General features: G+C 41.7%; 1 protein-coding gene across 15 annotated transcripts in view; it reads left to right on the forward strand.

The window, feature by feature from the left end:
* Window positions 1–23,064, forward strand: part of SGCD (sarcoglycan delta) — a 1,717,585-nt gene that overhangs the window by 19,761 nt on the left and 1,674,760 nt on the right. For 12 of the 15 annotated variants that reach the window (XR_013827577.1, XM_079916683.1, XM_079916697.1 and 9 more), the window contains exon 1: window positions 10,708–10,827. The exons of 2 other annotated variants lie outside the window; for them this stretch is intronic. The gene's annotated coding sequence lies outside the window, so the exon portion shown is untranslated. Of the gene's footprint in view, window positions 1–10,707; window positions 10,828–10,956; window positions 10,992–23,064 lie in introns of those variants that run through there. One more of the 15 variants, XM_079916705.1, reaches the window with a different exon arrangement.

Raw genomic sequence — 23,064 nt, forward strand, 5'->3', positions numbered from 1 at the left:
ACAGGCTCAGTAGTTGTGGCTCATGGGCTCTATAGCGCAGGCTCAGTAGTTGTGGCACACGGGCTTAGTTGCTCCGTGGCATGTGGGATCTTCCCGGACCAGGGATCGAACACTTGTCCCCTGCATTGTCAGGCGGATTCTCAACCGCTGCGCAATCAGGGAAGCCCCAAGCCTTGTGGGGTTTATTTTTTCCATTAATTCCAGAAAAAGTTTTAGAAAGAGTCTTTTTGAGTAAGATTGAACCAGCCAATTGTTATGACAAAGACTTGGTGGATTGGCTGGACTTAAAGAACTGACTGGTGTTCATATGGTCCTCTCAAATACAGACCTTATATTATTCACCTCTGTATTCCTCCTTGTATCTCCCCAGTCCCTTGGAGACCCCCTGACTTCTACCCTTTCTAGCCTTCCAGTGCTCTTTTTTTCTTCTTTTTGAGTAATTAATTCCCTGTATTAAATCTCCTTCTGCTTGACATGTAGAGTGACTTCGGTTTCCTGCACTGAACTCTGACACACCCCTCTGTGTTAGCACGAATCGCACTTATGGGAGGTAAATCTTTTCTCCCATGGATCCTGATCTTATGTTTCCTATGTCCTATAGAATATAGCTCCATTCATGTCATGGGTTGAATTGTAAATGCCCCCCTCCCCCCAAAAGATACGTTGAATTCCTGACCTCCAGAATGTGATGTTATTTGGAAATAGCTTTGTTGTAGATATAATTAGTTAAGTTATAATGAGGTTATACGGGAACAGGGTGGGCTAGTAATCCAGTGTGACTGATGTCCTTATAAGAAGAGGAGAGAGAGACACAAATTAAGTAGCTTAAACACAGAAATTAATTTTCTCACAGTTCTGGAGGCTAAAAGTCCAAGATCAAGGTGTAGGCAGGTTTGGTTTCTCCTGAGGCCTCTCTCCTTAGCTTCCCTGGTGTCTCTTCCTTTTCTTATAAGGACAGTAGTCCTATTGGATTAGAGCTCTACCCTAATGGCCTCATTTTTTTTTCACATCTTTATTGGAGTATAAATGCTTTACAATATTGTGTTAGTTCCTGCTTTACAACAAAGTGAATCAGCTATATATATATATATATATATATATCCCCATATCCCCTCCCTCTTAAGCCTCTCTCCCACTCTCCCTATCCCACCCCTCTAGGTGGTCACAAAGCACTGAGCTGATCTCCCTGTACCATGCAGCAGCTTCCCACTAGTTATCTATTTTACATTTGGTAGTGTGTATATGTCAGTGCTACTCTCTCACTTTGTCCCAGCTTCCCCTTACCTCCCTTGCCCTCAAGTCTGTTCTCTTCTACGTCTGTGTCTTTATTCCTGCCCTGCCACTAGGTTCATCAGTACCGCTTTTTAAAATCCCATATATATGCGTTAGCATATGGTATTTGTTTTTCTCTTTCTGACTTACTTAACTCTGTATGACAGACTCTAGGTCCATCCACCTCACTACACATAACTCAATTTCATTTCTTTTTATGGCTGAGTAATATTCCATTGTATATATATGAAATGGCCTCATTTTAACTTAATCATTCTTTGAAGCCCATCTCCAGATATGGTTATGTGGTTTAGGGGCCACCCGTGTGAACTCATTGAACCTTTACCTCTTTAAAATGCCCTTCTCCAAGTAAGGTTACATTCTGAGGTGCTGGGGGTTCAGACTTCAACATTTGAATTTTGGGGTGGACACAATTCAGTCTATAACAGCACTTACAACTTTCAATTTTATTTTATTGATATTTGTGTGCTTATTCTAACTCCCCTAAAAGATGGTAAGTTCCTTGAAGGCAGGAAATATATCTTGCCTATATCCTTTTATCTCCCATAGTGTTTAATATATTTCTTGGATTTAGTAACTGCTCAGAATCTTTTGTTGAATAAATGAATGGTATGTAAAGTAATTCTTGATTAATAAGAATTTCTCACTTCTCAAACTTTTGGTATAAAAAAGCTATATAGTGCAGGTAGCCATGGACTGGATGTCAAAGACCCAGGCTCTTTTCTCAACTTTGTCACCATCTAGCTGAGATCTTGAACAAGTCAATCATTCTGGGCCTCAGTTTCCTCATCTGTAAAATGGGAATAATAATGCTTTTGTGTTTGTTTTACAAGGTTGGTTATGAGTATTAATGAAATAGGTTAGTCATTCAGAAACTATTTGGGGGCACCTACTGTATACTAGGCACTGTTCTAGGCATGTGGGATATAGTGATGCACAAGCTAGGCAGGGTTCCTGTCCTCATGGTTCTGCTGGGGGAACAGGTGATTAACATGATCACCAGTTTAGAAAATAATTTCAGAAAGTGCTAAATTCTATGTAGGCAATAAAGCAAGGGATGTCAGAGTGAAGACTTACCTCCTAGAAAGGGTAGGTAGGGAAGACCTCTGGGGAGATGACATTTGAGCCAAGATGTGAATAACGGGTGGCTCTTCCCCAGGGGAAGAGCGTTCCAGGCAGAAGGAAGGAGGAGCAGAGGTAGTGAATGTGAATGCCCATGCGAGCCAGCAGAGTAATGACGTTTAAAATGTGAGGTTCTGTCAATGTACAAGGGTTTCCGGGCATCGCAGAAAGATCCGTGGAGTCAGTTGTCCCTGACTCAACCACATGTAGAGTTGGGACATCACTTCTCACGTGTGTGACCTTAGGCACAACATGGCCTTGAGTGGCTTCCTTCTCCGTGTCCTGCCCTGCCTGGCTGCTAGCACTGGGACACCAGGTGGGTGAAGGCACTTTAAAAACATAAAGTGCTGTACAATTTCCAGGTGGTATCATTATTTGAAAACATGGTACCCACGATTAAGAGATTTGGACTTTGAATGCAGATAGCTTGCTGATCAAATTTTCTGAGGAGAGCTGCAGTTACCCTGTTTAGGGCTCAAAAATGTCTCTGTCAGGCTTTTCAAAGCAAATTGATAGGAATTAAGCAGACGCCGTAGCCCTGTTCTGCAAGCCGTCTTTTGTGCGGGTTGAATTCCAACTTTCTTTGCTACTGAGCCTCTGTACATAAGATTTGGTATGGGCAATCACTCTGTTGGGGCTTTTGGATGCCTCTGAAAATATCCTGGGGTCAGGTCACTTGATGTGTGTGTGTGTATTTAGTGTTTTGCATTGGAACAGAATATTCCAGAAGAGTACCTTCTGCTCAGATATCTTAAGCATTCCCCTGTCACCAGAACTGATGTGATTGAACCCTGTACACATATTTCTTGACTAGTGAAATTGTACCCAAGACACATATAAATGACCTAGTAACAGAGCTTTCTTTAAAGGAGAGCTGATTACTTCAAAGTCCTTGGTAGTAAAGTGTGTTTCCTTTGAACTTGTTCCCAGGTTTCTCCCCCACTCCCCGTGAACCACCTCCCCACGCTTCCTTCCCCCCAACCTTATCTGCTTTACACTTAAACTTTCATGACGTAAGCATCCTGAAGTGTGCACGGACTCCCCATTACTGCTCACTCTCAAGGCTGCCGGCTGCCAAGGCCCTTAAGATAATGGCTCTGCACACTGGAAGGTCATTGCTGAGAGGGTCTAGGCAGTTGTGGAACTGTCAGGAAAAGGAAGCCCTGCTTCCCATTTTTATCTGTGATGAAGGAAGTAAGAAGTCCCGGGGCAGTTTTTACCGAGTTTGAGTTTGGAAAACAACCAGGATTGTGCTAAAAACCTTCCTAGGTGATGGTTTGGCTGTTGGAGGTTTGATCCATTCATCCTCTCTCTGTTTCTAACTCCTCCCTCTATGTCTGTTGGTTGGACTCTTGGTCTCTGTCTCAATCTCTCTGTTTCTTTCTGTCTCTCTCTTGCTCTTCCCTGCCCCCTCATCCGTTATTGATTCGCCTCATTAGAATAAAGTTCTGTTCCACTAGTAGGGTTCCATAACTGAAGCTCTGGGGCATATCAAATGGAACAGCTAATGGTGACTTTTTTTTCCCCCAAGACAGGTTATCTATTATGAATGGCCAGGCAATCAGAGATCAAAAGGCTTCTCTTTCCCCCAATGAATTAGTGGATTTTAGAATGAGATGAGATGAAATGGAGCTAATAGGCATTTTTTAAAGAGAAGAGTTTGGAGCTGGAGGTCTGAAACTCAGGACTGTGGAGACTTCTTGCTTTGGTTTCAGAGTTTTGGACAGCTTGTGTGCAAAGCTAGGGGGCCGGCAGTGTGTGCTGGGATGACTGGGAAGCTTAGGCACAGGGGAGGTTTTAGCAAGCTGGCGGGTGTGAGTGGCCTCTGCAGTCTGAAGGGCTGATAAGAACCTACCATCAACTGCTGGGACTGTGTTCTCTCTCTGCCTCAGCTTCTCTTAGCCAGGCTCCCCAAGCAGTGTTGGAGTTGTGATTTCCAGAGGAGTGATGCTGGGAAGAGTCTCTGGACACCCCCAGGTGGAAACATTTTTCTCAAGGTGTTATCTTTGCTGCTTTCCTGGGTTTACTCTGGGGAGATTGTGTCAGCTGTTGTGATTGTTCTCTGTCTGTCTCTCTGTCTCTGTCTCTGTTTTTGTCAGCCTCTGTCTCTGTATCTGTGTCTCTCTGTCATACACACACCCTGCACCATGGCTTCCTTTCGCAGCATAACCGGAAACCCACATTCTGAGCTATAGAGACAGAAAATCCTGTGGAAGCACATTGGGCTAATGAGGGAAAGTGACTAGTGACTATAACTTTTATAGCTTTTATGAATTTACTAGAAGTGAATTGTTTAGATGTTACTAAATAATACAGGTTCAATGTAGAAAAATCAGAAAATAGATAAACAAGAAAATTAATTTACTCAGTGTATAAGGAATTTCTTTTTTATTAAATACTACTTCTTGAAATTGAAAAAGTAATCTATGAACAGTAAAAAACATTCAAACATTTTAGAAGAGCATGAAATACAGTAAGATGCCCTCTCATGAACCCCCAGAAAGAGAAAATTCCAGACAGAAAGTCCAGAAATTTACTTTGTTCAAATTGTGGGGGCCTCCCTGGTGGCGCAGTGGTTGAGAGTCCGCCTGCCGATGCAGGGGACGCGGGTTCGTGCCCTGGTCCGGGAAGATCCCACATGCCGCGGAGCGGCTGGGCCCGTGAGCCATGGCCGCTGAGCCTGCGCGTCTGGAGCCTGTGCTCTGCAACGGGAGAGGCCACAACAGTGAGAGGCCCGCGTACCGCAAGAAAAAAAACAAAACAAATTGTGTATCTCTGTGTATATGAACTTAAAAAAAAAAAAAGGGAACATAATGTACATACTATTCTGCATCTTATTGTTTTTTTTTTTTTTTTTTTTTTTTTTCAGTACGCGGGCCTCTCACTGTTGTGGCCTCTCCCGTTGCGGAGCACAGGCTCCGGACGCGCAGGCTCAGCAGCCGTGGCTCACGGGCCCAGCCGCTCCGCGGCATGTGGGATCTTCCCGGACCGGGGCACGAACCCGTGTCCCCTGCATTGGCAGGCGGACTCTCAACCACTGCGCCACCAGGGAAGCCCGTCTTATTGTTTTATTTAAGACATTTTGGCCGTCTTTTCATGATAGTACATACAGATGAATTGTTTAATATGGCAAATATTCGTTAGTCACCATGTGCAATTATGAATACCATGCTAATTTGTGAATAGTATATTAGAACACAAGCAAAAACAAAATGGACCCTCAGCACTACTGGGAAATTACACTTCATTATTCAAGAATCTATCACATTTATGCTATCTCTGTGGAAGAATTTGACAAATTAATTAGACTTTTCTCTAACGTAAGCACTCCCACCACACAAACCCTCCTGCACTCTGCCTTCCTGTCTTTGATGTCAGCAGAGCCACGATCCACAAACCTTCGTGGCATTTGGACTCAGCCATCTCTTCAAGGATATGGGGCAAGAGGTGAGCAGAACTGCTTCTCTGGAGCCTGAATGGCATTGGTCTGAAAAGCAGGTATTTAGGGAATGGGCCATGCTTGCTATAGTGTTGAACACTGACGGACAAAGGTGCCCATGTGTTCTTCAAGGAATATATTTTTTTCTGACATGTGAGGTCTTCTAAAATGTGGGGGCCAGAGTAGGACCCTTCCTGTCAGTCTCTGGGTGGTACTGTACACTGATGTGACCCTAGTGATTGTTAAAAATGTTGAGTTACATCCCTATGGTTGGTAATACATGCTGCTCTGAGACCCACCTGATCCCTCTGCAGGACTCCTGCTGACCTGGTCCTCCTTAAAGACCACGTCCCTGACCCTCCCCATGATCCAGAACTAAAAGATTAATGCCAAACTCAGTGAAGGCCTCCAGAACACTCCTGTAGAGCTGTTGCCTGTACTTGTTCTGATTGGATGGTAGATGTGCCAATCAGGTTGTTAGATATGAGTAAATAACCAATGAAAACTATGCCCTTGCTTCTGTAGAGTCAATTTTGTGAGAGGGAGACCAATGATGATAGGAGCAAGGTGTGTACTATGAGAGGACAAAGCCCAGGTAATGGGCTGGGATGCTACAGGTTACCTTCCTTTGATCGGAGGGTACATTGAGGCTACCCTGACCACTCTGGTTTCCTCAGAATAAGCCTCTTTGGCAGGAACCTGGGAGCAAGGTAAACTGGACTTACGAAGGGTGATTTATGTTGATTAATTAGCTTGAGGGTCATGCTTAGGATCTTGAAAACATCCTGCCCGGGACCAAGAGTAGAACATTTAGAAAAACATAAAGTTGATGCCGACTTTTCTTTATTTGTCTGCAACTCCAATAAATAAGCCCTGCTTTCTTTTTAAGAAGGCTGGCATTTGATGGGTCGAATTTAATTGGATGGTTTGGGTGGAAATAGAGAAAGTTGTTTTTCTCTGTCCTTATTTCTGTTAGGTAACCAGGGACCAATTGAAATAAATCCATGATCTGACTCACTGGAGATGACATCTGTTAGCATATTTTCTCCTTCCAGTCTTTTTTCTATGCATATAAATCTAAATAGGTATCTCTCTCTCTCTTCTTTTTTTTTTTTTACAGAATTGGGATTATTATGTTTTATATAGTTGTGTGTTGTTTAAACAACATTTTTGTAAAGCAATAGCCAAATCATTAAATATTCTTCTAGGGCAGGATTACTTAATGTCTATATAATATTTTTTCATAGGGCTACATCGAAATTTATTGAACACTTTTCCCATTTTGAACATCTAGATGATTCCTAATTTTTGCTAATATGATAACTATATGATGAACAATATAGTTAAAATAAGGAATCTTAGCTTCAGAGGTATTCCTTTCTTAGTCACATACGAACACTTTGTTGCCACCATTAGGTTTAATTTTCCTCATAACTTTTTTATGGTTTCTGGACTAAACACCTTTTTTTTCTTTTTTCATTTCTTCCAGTTTTATTGAGATATAATTGACATAAAGCAATGTATAAGGTGTACAGCATAATGACTTACATATATCATGAAATGATTATCACAATAAGTTTAGTGAACATCTATCATCTCACATAGACACAAAATTAAAAAAATAGGAAAAATTTTTTTCTTATGATGAGAGCTCTTAGGATTTACTCTCTTAATTTTCATATATAACATACAGCAGTGTTAATTATATTTATCATGTTGCACGTTATATCCCTAGTACTTATTTGTCTTATAACTGGAAGCTTGTACATTTTGACTCCCTTCATCCAGTTCCCCCTCCCCCGACCCCCGCCTCTGGTAACCACAAATCTGATCTCTCTATCCATGAGTTTGTTGGTATGTTTTTTTTTGTTTTTGAAGTATAATTGAGCTACAACACTATTTTTGCTTCCTGTTACACAACATAGTGATTCGCTATTTCTGTACATTTTCAAAATGTTCACCATGATAAATCTAGTTATGTAATACCATACAAAGATATTACATAGGTATCGGCTATATTCCCCATGCTGTACATTTCATATCCATGACTCATTTATTTTGCAACTGTAAGTTTGTACCTCTTAGTCTCCCTCATCTATTTATTTCCTCCCCTAACCCTCCTCCCCTCTGGCCACCACCTTTTTATTCTCTGTATCTATAACTCTTTTTATGTTTTGTACATATATCACATCTCCTTTATCCATTTATCTATTGATGGACACTGGGTTGGTTACATATCTTGGCTAGTTAAATAATGCTGCTATGAACATAGGGGTACTTATATCTTTTCTAATTAGTATTTTCATTTTCTTCAGATATATGCCCAGGAGTGGAATTGCTGGGTCATATGGTAGTTCTGTTTTTAATTTTTTTGAGGAACCCCTTTACTGTTTTCCATAGTGGCTGCACCAGTTACATTCCCACCAACAGTGTGTGAGGGTTCTTTTTCTCCACATCCTAGCTAACAATTGCTATTTGTGGTCTTTTTGTTGATAGCCATTCTGACAGATGTGAGGTGATATCTCATTGCGGTTTTTTTTTGTTTTTAAATAAATTTATTTATTTATTTTTGGTTGTGTTGGGTCTTTGTTGCTGTGTGTGGGCTTTCTGTAGTTGCAGTGAGCGGGGGCTACTCTTTGTTGCAGTGCGCGGGATTCTCATTGCGGTGACTTCTTTTGTTGCAGAGCACAGGCTCTAGGTGTGTGACCTTCAGTAATTGCGGCACGCGGGCTCAGTAGTTGCGGCGCACAGGCTTAGTTGCTCCGTGGCATGTGGGATCTTCCCGGACCGGGGCTTGAACCTGTGTCCCCTGCATTGGCAGGTGGATTCTTAACCACTGCGCCACCAGGGAGGCCCCCTCATTGTGGTTTTGATTTGTGTTTCCTGGATGCTTAGTGATGTTGAACATCTTTTCATGTGTTTGTTGGCTATCTGTATGTCTTCCTTAGAAAAATGTCTATTCATATACTCTGATTCATATAATCAGGTTGTTTGCTTTTTTGATGTTCAATTGTATGAATTCTTTGCATATTTTGAATGTTAACCCCTTATTGGATATATCATTTGGAAATATCTTCTCCCATTCAGTAGATGGCCTTTTCATTTAGTTGGTTTCCTTGGTTGTGCAAAAGCTTTTTAGTTTGATGTAGTCCAATTTGTTTATTTTTGCTTTTGTTTCCGTTACCTGAGGAGACATATCCCCCCGAAAAAAACCCACTAAAACTGATGTCTAAGTGCATCCTGCCTATGTTTCTAATTTCTTCTACTAAATACCTTCTTGAATATTCTCTGAACTCTCAAAAGCTCTATAGAAATAATCTGTAAGCTGATTAGCAGGCCTAGTCCTTGGGCACCCCTGACTTAGGGATTTTCCAGACCATTGTAGGTAATGGCCATTGCCTCAGGCTCCTTGTACAAGCATCTAAAAGCAGATGGACTTCACAAGGAGTATAACCAGTATTTTATAATAACTAAAAAGGGAATATAACATTTAAAAATTGTGAATCACTGTTGTACACCTGAAACTTGTATAATATTGTACATCAACTATACCTCAATGAAAAATAAACAACAACAACAAAAAACTAACTTCAAAAGACCAACTTCTGGGCTTCCCTGGTGGCGCAGTGATTGAGAGTCCGCCTGCCGATGCAGGGGACACGGGTTTGTGCCCCGGTCCGGGAAGATCCCACATGCCGCGGAGTGGCTGGGCCCGTGAGCCATGGCCGCTGAGCCTGCGCGTCCGGAGCCTGTGCTCCGCAACGGGAGAGGCTGCAACAGTGAGAGGCCCGTGTACTGCAAAAAAAAAAAAAAAAAAAAAAAAAAGACCAACTTCTAACAGGAAAAAATTACAAATAAATAAATAAAATTTAAGAAATGGAATCTTTCTCTCTTCCCTCCTCCTCCTCCTCCTCTCCTTCCTCTCCCCTCTCCCTGCTCACCTCTCCCTCTAGACCCATAAACTGTAGGCCTGGTAGTGTGGGTTGCTTTGAAGGAATATAGCAGCTCTACTATAGCCCTGTGTATAATGGGACAAAGAAGAAATTCCTAGAAAATAGACACTGGCCAAACAAAACAACAGGGTGCACAACAGTTGGGTTTGATAAGACAGGGTTCTAACTCAGGCTCTGCTACTTACTTGCTATTTGACCTTAAGCCAGTTAATCCCTTTCTCTGGAACTCAGGGTGTTGATCTTTGAAATGAGACAGTTGGCCTGATTGATTCCAAAATTCCTTTAGGGTTCTTTAGCTTGTTAGTGATAAAACTGAGGCTCCAAACCAGGGCTTCTGTTTCATGCTGTGTCTCCTCTGGCTAGCAGCCGCCTCCAATCCATGTTGTTCTTTACAATGAGCTCCCTAACTTCGGCCTCTGCTCCACAGGGTGCGGATAAAGACAGTTAACCTTTGCAGGTAACCTCCAAGGAAGACCGTGTGTGTGTTTCTTGGTTTATGTTATAGGTGAAATGGGAATGAATGGAATTTGGGGGAATAATTTTTTCCCATTGACTTTGTAATTCCCTTGTGATTCCAGAATTGTTTTTTCTTTAGAGAATTCAGAGAATGTGAGATATTGGAAAGCTCTTAGGAGTCATTTTGTCCAGCAGTTCTTAATCCAGGAATCCAGGGTGTGTAAACTTCTGTGGTCTGGGAACATACAGAAATTACAGGAGGAATGTTGTGTGTATATACATGTACGGATGTATGGAGAGGATTCTTTTTTTTGTTTGTTTTTTTTACGCGGGCCTCTTACTGTCGTGGCCTCTGCCGTTGCGGAGCACAGGCTCCGGACGCGCAGGCTCAGGACGCGCAAGCTCATTGGCCATGGTTCACGGGCCCAGCCGCTCCGCGGCACGTGGGATCCTCCCAGACCGGGGCACGAACCAGTGTCCCCTGCATCGGCAGGCGGACTCCCAACCACTGCGCCACCAGGGAAGCCCCGAGAGCATTCATTTTTAAAGCCAGTTTAAATTCAGGTATACTTTACATTAAAAATTGTACAGATTAGGTCCTCGCGGGTGGGGGCGGAGCCATGACTCACCCGGGCCGCGGCCCTGGCGCCGCTGCGCCGAGTGCACAGGAGCGGGCGTCGCGCTCGTTTCTGATTTTAGCTCCGGCGGCCCTGGTGGGGTCCGGCAAGGTAAAGGCGGGCAGAGGGGACATGGGGGCTGGGGGCGCGGTTCTCCCGGTCCCTTGCTGCCCCTCTCTTGGTTCTTCTGGAGGACGGGTCCCAGCCTGAGCCACTGGAACGCCGGCGCTTCCTTAGGCCAGGGCGAAGGGTCTCCTCCGCGTGCCAGCCCAGCCCTGAGCTCAGCGTAGGTGTTCAATAAACGAATTGGGGTTCCCTCCTGGATGCGACTCGGGACTTCCCAGAGAGGGCCAGGGTTCTGGAAAGTTCCCTGGTGGACGGGGTGCGGTGTTGGCTGAAGTCAGAACAGGAGTGGGGCTCGGCGAGGGCTCGGGCAGGCGGTGTGGACCGAGCCCATGGGGGCATCGGTCCTAGGTGACCTCGGTGGGGCGGTCGCTTAGCCTTTCTGAGCGGGGCCCCAGGCTTGGCCGGCGTCGCCAACAGTTGTTTGGGGGGGCGGCCGGGCCCCCACTGAGCCGCCGTGTCTCTGAATCAGTGGCAGTGGTAGGGATGGTGCCTTCCCTGGTGTGAAGGCCATCCAGGGGTCGGGCTAACCACAGAGGCCTGAAGGTCACCGGTTGAGGAGACAACGCCCATGGTCAAAAACCTAGGCGCTGCATCCTGAGCCCTGGGAGTACCGAGGTGACCTTCCAGGAATCAGATGAAAATTTCGTTTTGAAGAAAGCAGGTCCAGACGTCTTATAAAATCGACACTTTCCTGTTCTTTGGGGCGGGGGGGGGGGGGGGGGGAAGGGGGGAGGCCGCGGGCGGGGAGGGAGTTCTGGAAAGAAGCTGTGAGGTTAAGTGAACTACAGTTTTGACTTTGCAGAGTGGTCTGCCGTATCACAGTGACCGGCCTTCTGTTGGTGTGGCATCCTCAGATTTCACAGGGATTGTCTCTGTAGGTAGCTTATAAAACACTGTTGAAGGAACTTCTCATCTTGTTAGGTGAAGGGTGTTAGATGTTACAAAAGAATATTAAATAGAATGATAAACTGGCAATGTCAGATGGTAGTAGGGGAACATTTTCTAATTGTTGGATCATTCGAATTTATATTTCAAGTTTTTGAAGGCTATAACCTTAAAAAAAAAACCCTTTTCATATACCCTTTTCTTAGAAAGAAATGGTGGAAAGTTGTGGAATAAAGGTAGCTTTTAGGATTATGACATGAATGAATGACAGAAATCCATAAATCAAGTGTGTAGTTTTCATTTTTTTTCCCAGAAATACCACATTGGTCTTGGTAAATTGGAGATTTTTCAGATATAAATACGGAAACTGCAAGAGTTTAGGGCATTCATTATTCCTTATTCGGTATCCATCTTAACAGAGTTTAAAAAGGACTAACGGTTTACAATCCAACAACTGAATACATCCAGAGCTGTGTGTAGTGTTTTATATTGTTCTATAGCAGCAAAAGTCTCTCTGTCCTAATTTTGGGGAGTTGCTACCACATATTCCTCAGTGTAATGCGTATTTGGGGAGGGACTTAAATTGAGCAGGTGTGAATGATGATGAATCATGTTCTCAAACTGAGCTAATTTCCCTTTGTGTGGGTTATTGTTGTGTGTGTATATAATAGATTATAAGAACCTGAACGTAAAGTTTTCACGTTCAGAAATTAAGGTTTTTAGTCTGGAAATTGAGTTCTTGCTTTAAAAATACTTGACCTTGGAATGGACCACCTGCATCCTGAAGACAGCCTGCTAGCGTTTCTGTGAAGTCTTCCCTTTCCCCAGGTTGTCCCTGCTTTCTTTGAGTCACATCTGTTATTTGGTTGTTCACTGTGCTGTGATTGTTCACTTACATGTTTCTCCCACTAGACTAAACTCTTGGGGCTATGAACTAGGGGCTATCTATCTTTGTATCTCTAGCATCTAGAATAGGGCTAGCATGTAGTAAGAGCTACAGTTTTTGTAGTTTTGTTTCATTGAGTAAATGTGAGTTTTCCAAACCAGATTGCCCATTTTGGGAAGGGAGAGGTTTTTTTTTTTTTACAGTTGAGAGGATTGGGACCTATATTGCTGCTGTAGGGAACACAGTTCCCTTCTTTTCCAGGCCCACCTTAACCTCTCCCCCAGTTCCACCACTAACACCCATGAGGAAGGAGCCAAGGAAAATAAAACCAACGACCAGACTCTAAGTTATTTTGGGATCTCAGTAGTGTGCTGTAGTTTTACATTCAAGATGATAGAACTTTGTCTGCTCTCCAGGCCAGAACTAATCCACACACTGGCATTAGTCAGGTTCTTTTCACAGAGGAGTTGGCCAGTCTTTACTCTTTTAAAAAATGGGAATTTCAGAACCTCCACTGCATCTGTGGATAGTTAAGACTGGTTGCTAAATGAAATGTTTACATTTGAAATGGAATCTGTTTCTGCACAATGATATTTCATGCTTATCCTGAGAAAAGATTTAAGAATATAAAATGAAGATATTATTCTCTTCCTTAAAATTGTCAAAGGGAGGGGATTTTTACAGTAAAGTGTTACTAGCCAAAACTCTTAGTAAACTGGAATTGATGCCACACTTAATTTTATGAAAGGCTGACAGCAAAATAAATTGCTATGAGAGATTTAGTTTTGAAAATACGTCGTGCACTACAGTGATTACTAATATTTTCTGTAAAAACTCAGTACCACTGCAACATCCTAAATCAGAAGGGCTACATTTTTACATCCATTATGTTTAAGTCAAGAAAAAGTGACGTATATTTGGAAGATTTTTTAACAAGATTTTAATTAGGGTTTTAGAAAGTGGTTCAGCTGAATTTTCCCATACAAAGAGTTACATGAGAGAGATGAAACAGAGAAGTAGCTTTCTTGAAAATAGGAGAGAACACTAGAAGGAAAGAACAAGGGACTCTTTGCTGTTGACTAGGTAAAGCTTTGACATTTCCTACACACGTTCCTACCACCCTCACCAAAAAAACATCTTTAGGTCCTGTTTTACCTGCATTTTTTCCTCAAAAGAGAGCCTTCTATAATAATAATAAAAATAATGTCGACGACAACTTCCATTTATTGATCACTATGTGTCAGAAACTGTGCTCAATGCTTTGTGAAATTATTTCAGTTAATCCTTGTTACAATCCTGTGCTAAATGGATTTTTAAGTATTTCCATTTTATAGGCTCAGGGAGGTTAGAGGGCTTGCTTAAGGCCACACAGTTATTAAGAAACAGCCATGATTTGAACCCAGGTTGTATTAGGGTTCTCCAAAGAAACAGAACCAATAGGATGTGGATATATGTGTGTGTATATATAATAGATACATATAGAGAGAGATTTATTATAAGGATATAAGGAATTGGCTCATTTGCTTCTGGAGGTTGGCAAGTCCCAAAATCTGCAGGGTGAGTTGCAATCTGGAGACCCAGGAGAGCCAAAGCTATCATTCCATTCTGGGTCCAAAAGGTGGGAAAAAGCCGATGTTCCAGTTTGAAGGCCATGAGGCAGGAAGAATTCCCTCTTACTCGAGGAGAGTCAGCCTTTTTGTCTCTTCAGGCCTTCAACTGACTGAGGGCCACCTATGTTATACAGGGCAATCTGCTTTAGTCATCTACCAATTTAAGTGTTAATCTCATTGAAAACCCACCTCACGGAAACACCCAGAATAATATTTGACCAAATATCTGGTTAATAAATAAATTATCATTCAGATCCATTTGATTTCCAAAGCTCATGCTTTTAATGTTATTTCACAATGTCTCCCTCCCACTCTAGGTTTTGCAAAGTAGCTTTAACCCTGGATCTTTCCCCCCCTCACCTGGAATGTCTATCAAAGTTCACCCCACTCATACCAGATGAACACACCTAATTAGTGCAGGTGTTTGAATATCAGTAACCAACTCAGAATCCCTTTCCCAAGAGCACACACGACACAGCCATTTTCTTCCTTAGAATAACTTCCCAGCCTCCTGATTATACTCCAAGCATTCTGATTTTCTGTGCGTGTTCTCTTTGAACTAATTCCCACCACATTAGCAAGTCTTACCTGACTCCTTGTTCATCCTCTTCCTTGACATCTTTGAAGACACCAAGCCCTGATGGTACAGCACAGCGAGCCCATAAGCTTCCCTTCTCTCAGCTCCCTCCTTACGACCAACCTTTCTTATCGTTTACTCTTGACTCCTGCCATCATTGTCACTTTAGAACTCTAACCTCTCTACCCCTCCCCCCAAAAGAAGGAACTCACTGCAGAGATTTCGCTTGGTTGAGTCTTGTGAACCCACATCCCAGAGATTGCATATTTAAAGGTACTTCCATGATCTATGTACTTTTAATAAATACTGTTTATTAAATTAAAAAAATTGTACAGATTAAATATTCATTTTGACAAGTTTCCACAAATATATAACTTGAGCAACCACCATCCAAAACAGTATATAAAACATTTCTGTCACTTCAGGAGGTCATCCTTTGTGCCCTTTTCCAGTTAATCTTCCTCCTGTCCCCTCCCCTGACAACCACTTTTTGACTTCCGTCACTATAGATTATATTTTCCTTTTTTAGAATTTCATATGAATGGAATCATGCAGTCTTTACTTTTTGGTGTGGCATCTTTTGCTCTGCACAATGTTTCTGAGATTCATCCATGCTGTTGTGTATATTAGAGTTTGGTTCTATTATACTGCTGAGTAGTATTCAATTGTATGAATATGTAAGTGTGATTATCATTTTCCTATTGATGGGTATTTGGATTATTTCCATTTTACACTATTATGATAAGGCTGCTATGAATATACTTGTATGAGTCTTTTTGTAGACTTATATTTTTATATCTCATGGATAAGTATCCAGAGATGGAATTGCTGGGTCATAGGTAGATATGTGTTTAATTTTAGAAGGAAGTGGCAAACAGTTCTTCAAAGTACCTATACCATTTTACACTCCCATCAGCAATTTTTGAGAGTACCAGTTGTTCCATATCCTAGCCAACATTTCTTTTTGTCAGTTCTTATAATTTTAACCATTCTAATGGTTGTCAAATGGTACTCATTGTGATTTTAATTTGCATTTTTATTATGACTAATGATATTGAATACATTTTCATGTGCTTATTGGCCACTTGTAAATCTTCTTTTGTAAAGTGTTCAAATCATTTTCCCAATTAAAGACAGTATGAATGATTTGTTAACTTACAAATGAAAGAGTTCTTATCAAATGAAATCCATATGTGAATATGCAGATACTCTAGAGTAGTTGACACTGGTGTTGTGTATTGATCAAAGGGTAAGTGTTTATCATTTGGGCAAAGTACAGAAGGTGACTCTTGGCAGATGAAGCAGTGTGAGCAAGGCTACAGAGGCAAGGAACAGTATACCCCATTCAATGAATGAACCACAAGTAGTGGAGTATAGCTGAGAACGGAATGTTGGAGACAAGGAGTAGAGTTTTAAAGCATAGCAAGACATAAGGCTGGAGAGACAGGCATTATTTGGCCTTATGTATAATGCTAAGGAATTTGGACTTTTTTCCAAAGTCAGTACAGAATGACTTGAGTTTTACTGAATGGAGTGGCATGATCAGATATCAAGAAAAATTAAATTCACAGAAAAAAATGTACAAATGGATTGAGTTATGGAAGACCCCCTGGAAAGATACCCTTTGTGGAACCTGAAACACCTGTCACTGGAATGTCATACTTTTTCCTTCCAGTGAGAACAGATGAGTTTGGAAGACTACGATGACTATTGTCAAGCAAGATAAGCTAAGGTCTTGGTGCCCCTCATAAAAGATAGGCTGCATTTTTGTAATAAGGGATAGATTATATAGTTTCTGAAAATTCATTGTTTAAAGCCCCAATATTTAGAAATTATGCTTATTTGTATTTATGTCTTTGTAACGTATATGAAAAACATACCTTTCAGTTTTGATGGGGGGATGCTGCCATGGATTTTAAGTTGCTTTTAAGAGGCAAACAATGAAAGGGGTCAGAACGGTCCTGTTACCCACATCTGAGGCTAAGTGAGACAATCCAGCCCAAGTGCTCAAGATAGTCTAGATGGTTGAAGAATCCTAGTTTTGGTAGAAGGTAGGAGCAATACTACCAGAAATATCGTCTCTCAGTCAGGGTTCTTAATTCCAAGCAACAGAATCCACTTTTGCTGGTTTATTTAAGAAAGGATTTCATTAAAGGACATAGGAGGCTCACAGAATCTCAGGGAAGGCCAGAGATGAAGCTTGAGGCTGGCTATGTATTCAGAAACAAAGCCCAAATGACACTGTGGGGACACTACAATGAGGACAGCACAACCGCTCAGCATAAAAATTGGTGCTTTCACTGGTAATGTTAGGGACAGAAGCTCTGTCACAAATGTCCCCTAGATACTTTCACAACTTTGTTCATTAAAATGTGGATTTGGCATAGTGCTGCTTTCCCTTGTGGTTCCTTTCCAAATTTAAGGCTTACTTGTATCAGGTTAGCAAAACTAGGTCATACACTTAACCTTGAGCTGCAAGGGAGGCTGGGAAAGTGAGTTTTGGCTTCTTCCTTGGAAATGATGGTCGGATGTTCACAGGATACTGAGTGGCCAAATTGTCCATTACATATTATGACATCACTGGACACTGCAATTGAGATTACAAGGAGAGTGAAAACACTTTGAGCAATCTCTATCTCTGTTTCCTGAAAAATTAAGAACAAAACAAAACAAAGAATGAGTAGGGAGAGGAGGCATCCCTAATTTTGGCAGGCTGTAAAGGAGATTTTGTGAGTTTATTTGACATATTTGAATGCAGTTTTATATGTTTACTTATTAATCTACTTGTTCTGTAACTGAGTTAGCATGCTAACAGCACTGTAAGATTAAAGATCGTTTGGGGGCTGGTCTGGGAACCTAACCGCCGTTTGTAACATTGTGCAATGAACAGAGACAACAGCAATATCCAGGACAAGACTGCCCACTTCATGATTGACATCTTCCTGTGGCACCCGCAGCTGGGCTGGCCACCAGAAACATCTTGGCAGGATAAAGAATTCATCTCTGGCTTTGTGGAAGTTTTAGGTTGCAATTAACAGAATCCATTCACACCAACTTACACCAAAGAGAGAAGTTTATTGGAAGGAAATAACAGTATCTATTGGAGTTTGAGGGTAGAGAGTGCAACCTGGTCCTGTGAGGAGCTGAGCCAGTGCTCTGAAGATCCTGAGAAACCAAGATGGAAGGTCTGTGTCTCTCTTCGTCTTTCTGTCCATCTCAGCATGTTTTGTTATCTCTGCTTCTTTCTACAGATCTTCATTCTTTTCCTCTCCGTAGTTTGACTTTCTCTGTTTTACATACATGGAAGGAAATGGCCATTCCAGCTCCTTACATGTCTCTTCTGTTCCAGAATTAACAAAGACAAATAATTGTTTCCAAGTCTTAATTCCAAATACCTGGGACAGAGAATCCCTGTACTGGGTTGAATGATATCCCCCCAAATGCATTTTGACCTGGAACCTCAGAATGTGACTTTATTTGGAAATAAGGTTTTTGCAGATGTAATTCATTAAAAAGAGGTCCTACTGGATTAAGGTGCACCCTAATCCAATGACTAGGGTCCTTATAAGAAGATGAAACAGAAGAGACATAGGCACAGGGGACAGTGCCATGTGGGAACAGAAGCAAAGATTGGAGTTATTTTGCCACAAGCCATGGGATGCCAAGCATTGCCAGCAGCTACCAGAAGCTAGGAGAGAAGCATGGGACAAAAATTTTCCCTAGAACATGAAATAGGAACCAACCCTGCTAACACTTTCATTTTGGACTTCCAGCCTTTGGAACTGTGAGAGAATAAATTTCTGTTGTTTCAAGCCACTCCATTGTGGTTCTTTGTTATAGCAGCCCTAGGGAACAAATTCAATGTCTTTGGCCAGGTTGAGTGAAATGTTCGTCCTGTCCATCCATCTGGTGAGCTATGGCCAGGGTGGAGGGGTTGAGCCAGAGGCCCTCAAGAAGACTCTAAGAAAGAGGTGTCGGGAGGGGAAGAAAAACTGATGAACAGATATTATAATCCTCTCTTGCTGCCTCACAACCAGAGATGACCAGAGAGGACAGTGAGACTCCAGGAATAATTCCTGATCAGTAGTCCCTTAGGGGCAATTTACTTCTTGCTCTTTGTGGGAATGGGATTTTAGTAGATTGCAAAAAATGGTAATAATCCTTCATTCCTCCCTGTATTCTTGGCTTGCAATGGGTCTTTGTACCTCTTCCCATCAAGAGGTAAAATCTGTTTTTCTTCCCCGTGATTCTGGGCTGGACTTGTCCCTTTCTTTAGCCAATAGAATGCAGCAGAAGAGGTGGGTGCCAGTTCTAAGCCTAGGTCTCAAGAAGCACTTCATGTTTCCACTTGCTCTCTTGAAACCTTACTGTTGCCATGTAAAATGCCTCAGCTAGCTTAGTGCTATAATACGATATGATAAAGTATATGTGGCCCAATCACTTCCTTTGCCTTCAGCCACCAGTCAAACTATTGGCTTGGCATGTTAGTGAGACCAGCTGGATCCCAGCTGACCAGCCACGTGACAGACACGTGAGCAAGGCCAGTGAAGACTGGTTGAGTCTGGTCTAGATCAACAGAATCACCCAGCTGTCCCATAGATTCCTGGGCAACATTAAGGGTTGTTTTGAGTTACTAAGTTTTGGGGAGGTTTGTTATGCTGAGATGGATAACTAATACAGGGAGATCGGTAATGTGGATTTTGGTAAACCACAAGTTTGAAAATGGGGAGAATTTGTTTATAAAATAAAGGTGGTTCCTAGCTTCCATATTAATGGCTGTGTCAACCTGGGCAAGTCAGTTTAACTTTATTATGTATCAGTTTCCTCATCTCCTAACTGAAGTTCATAAAACCATGTCTTCTGACTGGGTTGTTGGCAGAGCCAATGGGAGATTGTGTGGGGCAGGACATTGTAAAACATCAAGGATGTATCCTTTCTCTATATTCTGCCTTTTGTTTCTTCATCGAAACATGAATAACTTGAAGGGCGAATACAGCGAGTCCACTTTGTAGAGTGGAAAGCAACTTGTTCCTTACCATGGCCATGGAGGCCTCGTGTGACCCCATTCTCTTCACTCTCCTACCTCTTGCTGAGTCCCGAACAGTGGTTCCCTCAGTCCTCGCACGTGCCAGGTGCCTTCCCTCATGAGAACACTTGTGCATGCTGTTCCCTCCACCTGAGATGATCTTCCCATCTCTCTTTCTCTCTCTCCTGAACCGAAATTCAGGAACAGTTTAATTGTTATGCAGACAGGCTCAGATTAAGTACGACTCTTAGTAATTAATATACGCTCTCTGTTTTGAATTGAAGCAACCAAAAAGATAAGTAAGGAAAAAACCTCTGTTCTCTCCTATAGAGTCCCTTTAATTCAGGGATCGGAGTATTTTTTTTCTACACTTTATTTTAATTTATTTATTTTATTGACGTATTGTTGATTTACAATATTGTGTTAGTTTCAGGAACTAATATATATATTCCTTTTTAGATTCTTTTCCCTTGTAGCTTAGTACAAAATATTGAGTATAGTTCCCTGTGCTATGTAGTAGGTCCTTGTTGGTTGTCTATTTTATATATAGTAGTATGCATATGTTAATCGCAACCTCCTAATTTATCCCTCCCCCACCCCCCTTTCCCTTTTGGTAACCATAAGTTTGTTTTCTATGTCTGTGAGTCTCTTTCTGTTTTGTAAATAAGTTGATTTGTATCATTTTTTTTTAGATTCCACATATAAGTGATATTATATGATATTTGTCTTTCCCTGTCTGACTTTATTTCACTTAGTATGGTAATCTCTAGGCCCATCCATGTTGCTGCAAATGGCATTATTTCATTCTTTTTTATGGCTGAGTAGTATTTCATTGTATATATGTACCACATCTCCTTTATCCATTCATCTGTTGATGGACACGTAAGTTGCTTCCATGTCTTGGCTATTGTAAATAGTGTTGCAATGAACATAGGGGTGCATGTATCTTTTTGAATTATAGTTTTGTCTGGATATATGCCCAGGAGTGGGATTGGTGGATCATATGGTAATTCTATTTTTAGTTTTTTAAGGAACCTCCATACTGATATCAGGGATCAGAATCTTGGCTAATCCAGGAGAAGCACTGTGTGAGTTTGGTGAGAGCTGCTCAGGAGCCCTCAGAAAAGACTGTATCCTTGGCTTTAGTCTCTGTCTCAGTCTCTCTCTCTTTCAATCATCAATCTATCCATCCATCTGTCCATCTAACTGTCTATTTCTCTTATCTATCTATCTGTCTGTCATCCATCCATCCATCTGTCTATCCATCCATCCATTTTCTGTCTCTGTCACTTTATTGAGATAATTTTATATCATAAAATTCACCTATTTTATATGCTATTCAATGATTTTCATACATTTACAGTTGTGCAATCACCAACCACAATCTAATTTTAGAACATTTCCCTCACCCCAAAAAGAAACCTCATGCCTGTTTACACTCACTCCCCATTCACACCCCCAGCCCTAGGCAACCACTAATCTACTTTCTGTATCTATAGATTTGCTTTTGTGGACATTCTGTACAAATGGAATTACACAAGCGCCATCTCTTCTCATGGCTTTCCTTCCTTGTTCTTTGAATGTTAGCTAAAATGTTATCTCTTTCCTCAAACTTTACTATTATTCCCCATGTCAATTCCTCATTTGCTTCCTTTGTAGAACTTACGCAATTAGTAATTATTTTGTTTTTTTTGTCTACTTGCTTTTGTCTGTCTGTGCCATTAGAATATAGTATCCCTGAGGGCAGGAACCATTTCTGTTTTGTTCGCTGCTGCTAGATCCTCAGGATCTAGTTCAGTGTCTGACACAGAGTCAGTGTCCAGTAAATATTTGTTACATGAATGAAGGTTTAAAAAAGTGTTGGGTTTTGAAGAGCAGCTGCAAGCTTTTCCCTTGTAGAGGTCATAAACTACAATAAATAGCACTCATGAATTGTCAGAACTATTTAGCAGTGGCTTTCATGTCAGAAGGTCCAATGTAGCAAATGTCTCTGTGCTGAATGATTTGGAAAACAGAACAAAGACTGGGAATTGATCTCAGGCAGCATTCTCCAGCCTGCTGTCATCCAGTCTGTGGTGCTTGTGGATTGGGGCTTTGTTTATTTGGGGACATGTGGGAGAGTTATGGTGCCTCCTATTGTTCACACAGTTCTATTAATACTGTTAGGCTATTTACTTGGCCTGTGCTGACTGTTAGGCTGCTCTCTTATGTCAACCCCTGGCTTGTTTCTTCAAAGGTTTTAGTTTGAACAAAAAGGATTTCCTTTGTTCATATGCCAACTGAGGCATTCAGAGTTTTTCATACACAAATCACCAGAAAAGACTGTCCAAACTGAATGAAGCTGCAGGAACCTGTAGGAGTTGACAAGCAAACTCTGAGTTGATCAGAGGCTGGGAAGAAGCCTTTCAGGGACTTTGAATGGGATTACGAGTGCCTCCTGTTCAGGTGGGGACCACTTTGTGAGCATCCGAGTCTTAGAACCCCCTGGTTTGGTACATCTGCACTATATGAGCAAGTTTGAAGAAGGCTTTGCCGTTTCTGTGGGTCTGGGGAGGGGGCCTTGGCCTGAAGGTCTTGCATGGGAACTGCCAATGTTGTGTTGACCTCCACATGCGATATCTCTTTTAATCCTCCCATCCTCCTTGGTGGTAGGAACTATGATGTTCTTTTTATAAGATGAATAAGTATATGAAGAAGCCCACCCAAGGTCCCTCAGCTAGTAACTGGCAGGGTTAGGATTTGAACTCTCTGACTCCAGAGCTTCTTTCTTTTAGCAAATTATTTTTATTTCTTCTTCTTCTTAATAATAATAACAACAACACTTCTTTAAAATTTTAATGTGGTAAGAACACTTGACATGAGATATAAGCTCTTAACAAATTTTTAAGTATATAATACAGTATGGTTGACTATAGGTAGAATATTTTGTAGTAACTCTAGAGCTTTCTTATCTTACTTAACCGAAACTTTATGCCTGTTGATTAGTAACTCCTCATTTCCCCCTCTCTCCAGCCCCTGGCAACTATCATTCCACTCTCTAGTTTTATGAATTTAACTATTTTAGATACCTCATA

Source organism: Stenella coeruleoalba, assembly GCF_951394435.1.
Source record: "Stenella coeruleoalba genome assembly, chromosome: 3".
NCBI lineage: Eukaryota > Metazoa > Chordata > Mammalia > Artiodactyla > Delphinidae > Stenella > Stenella coeruleoalba.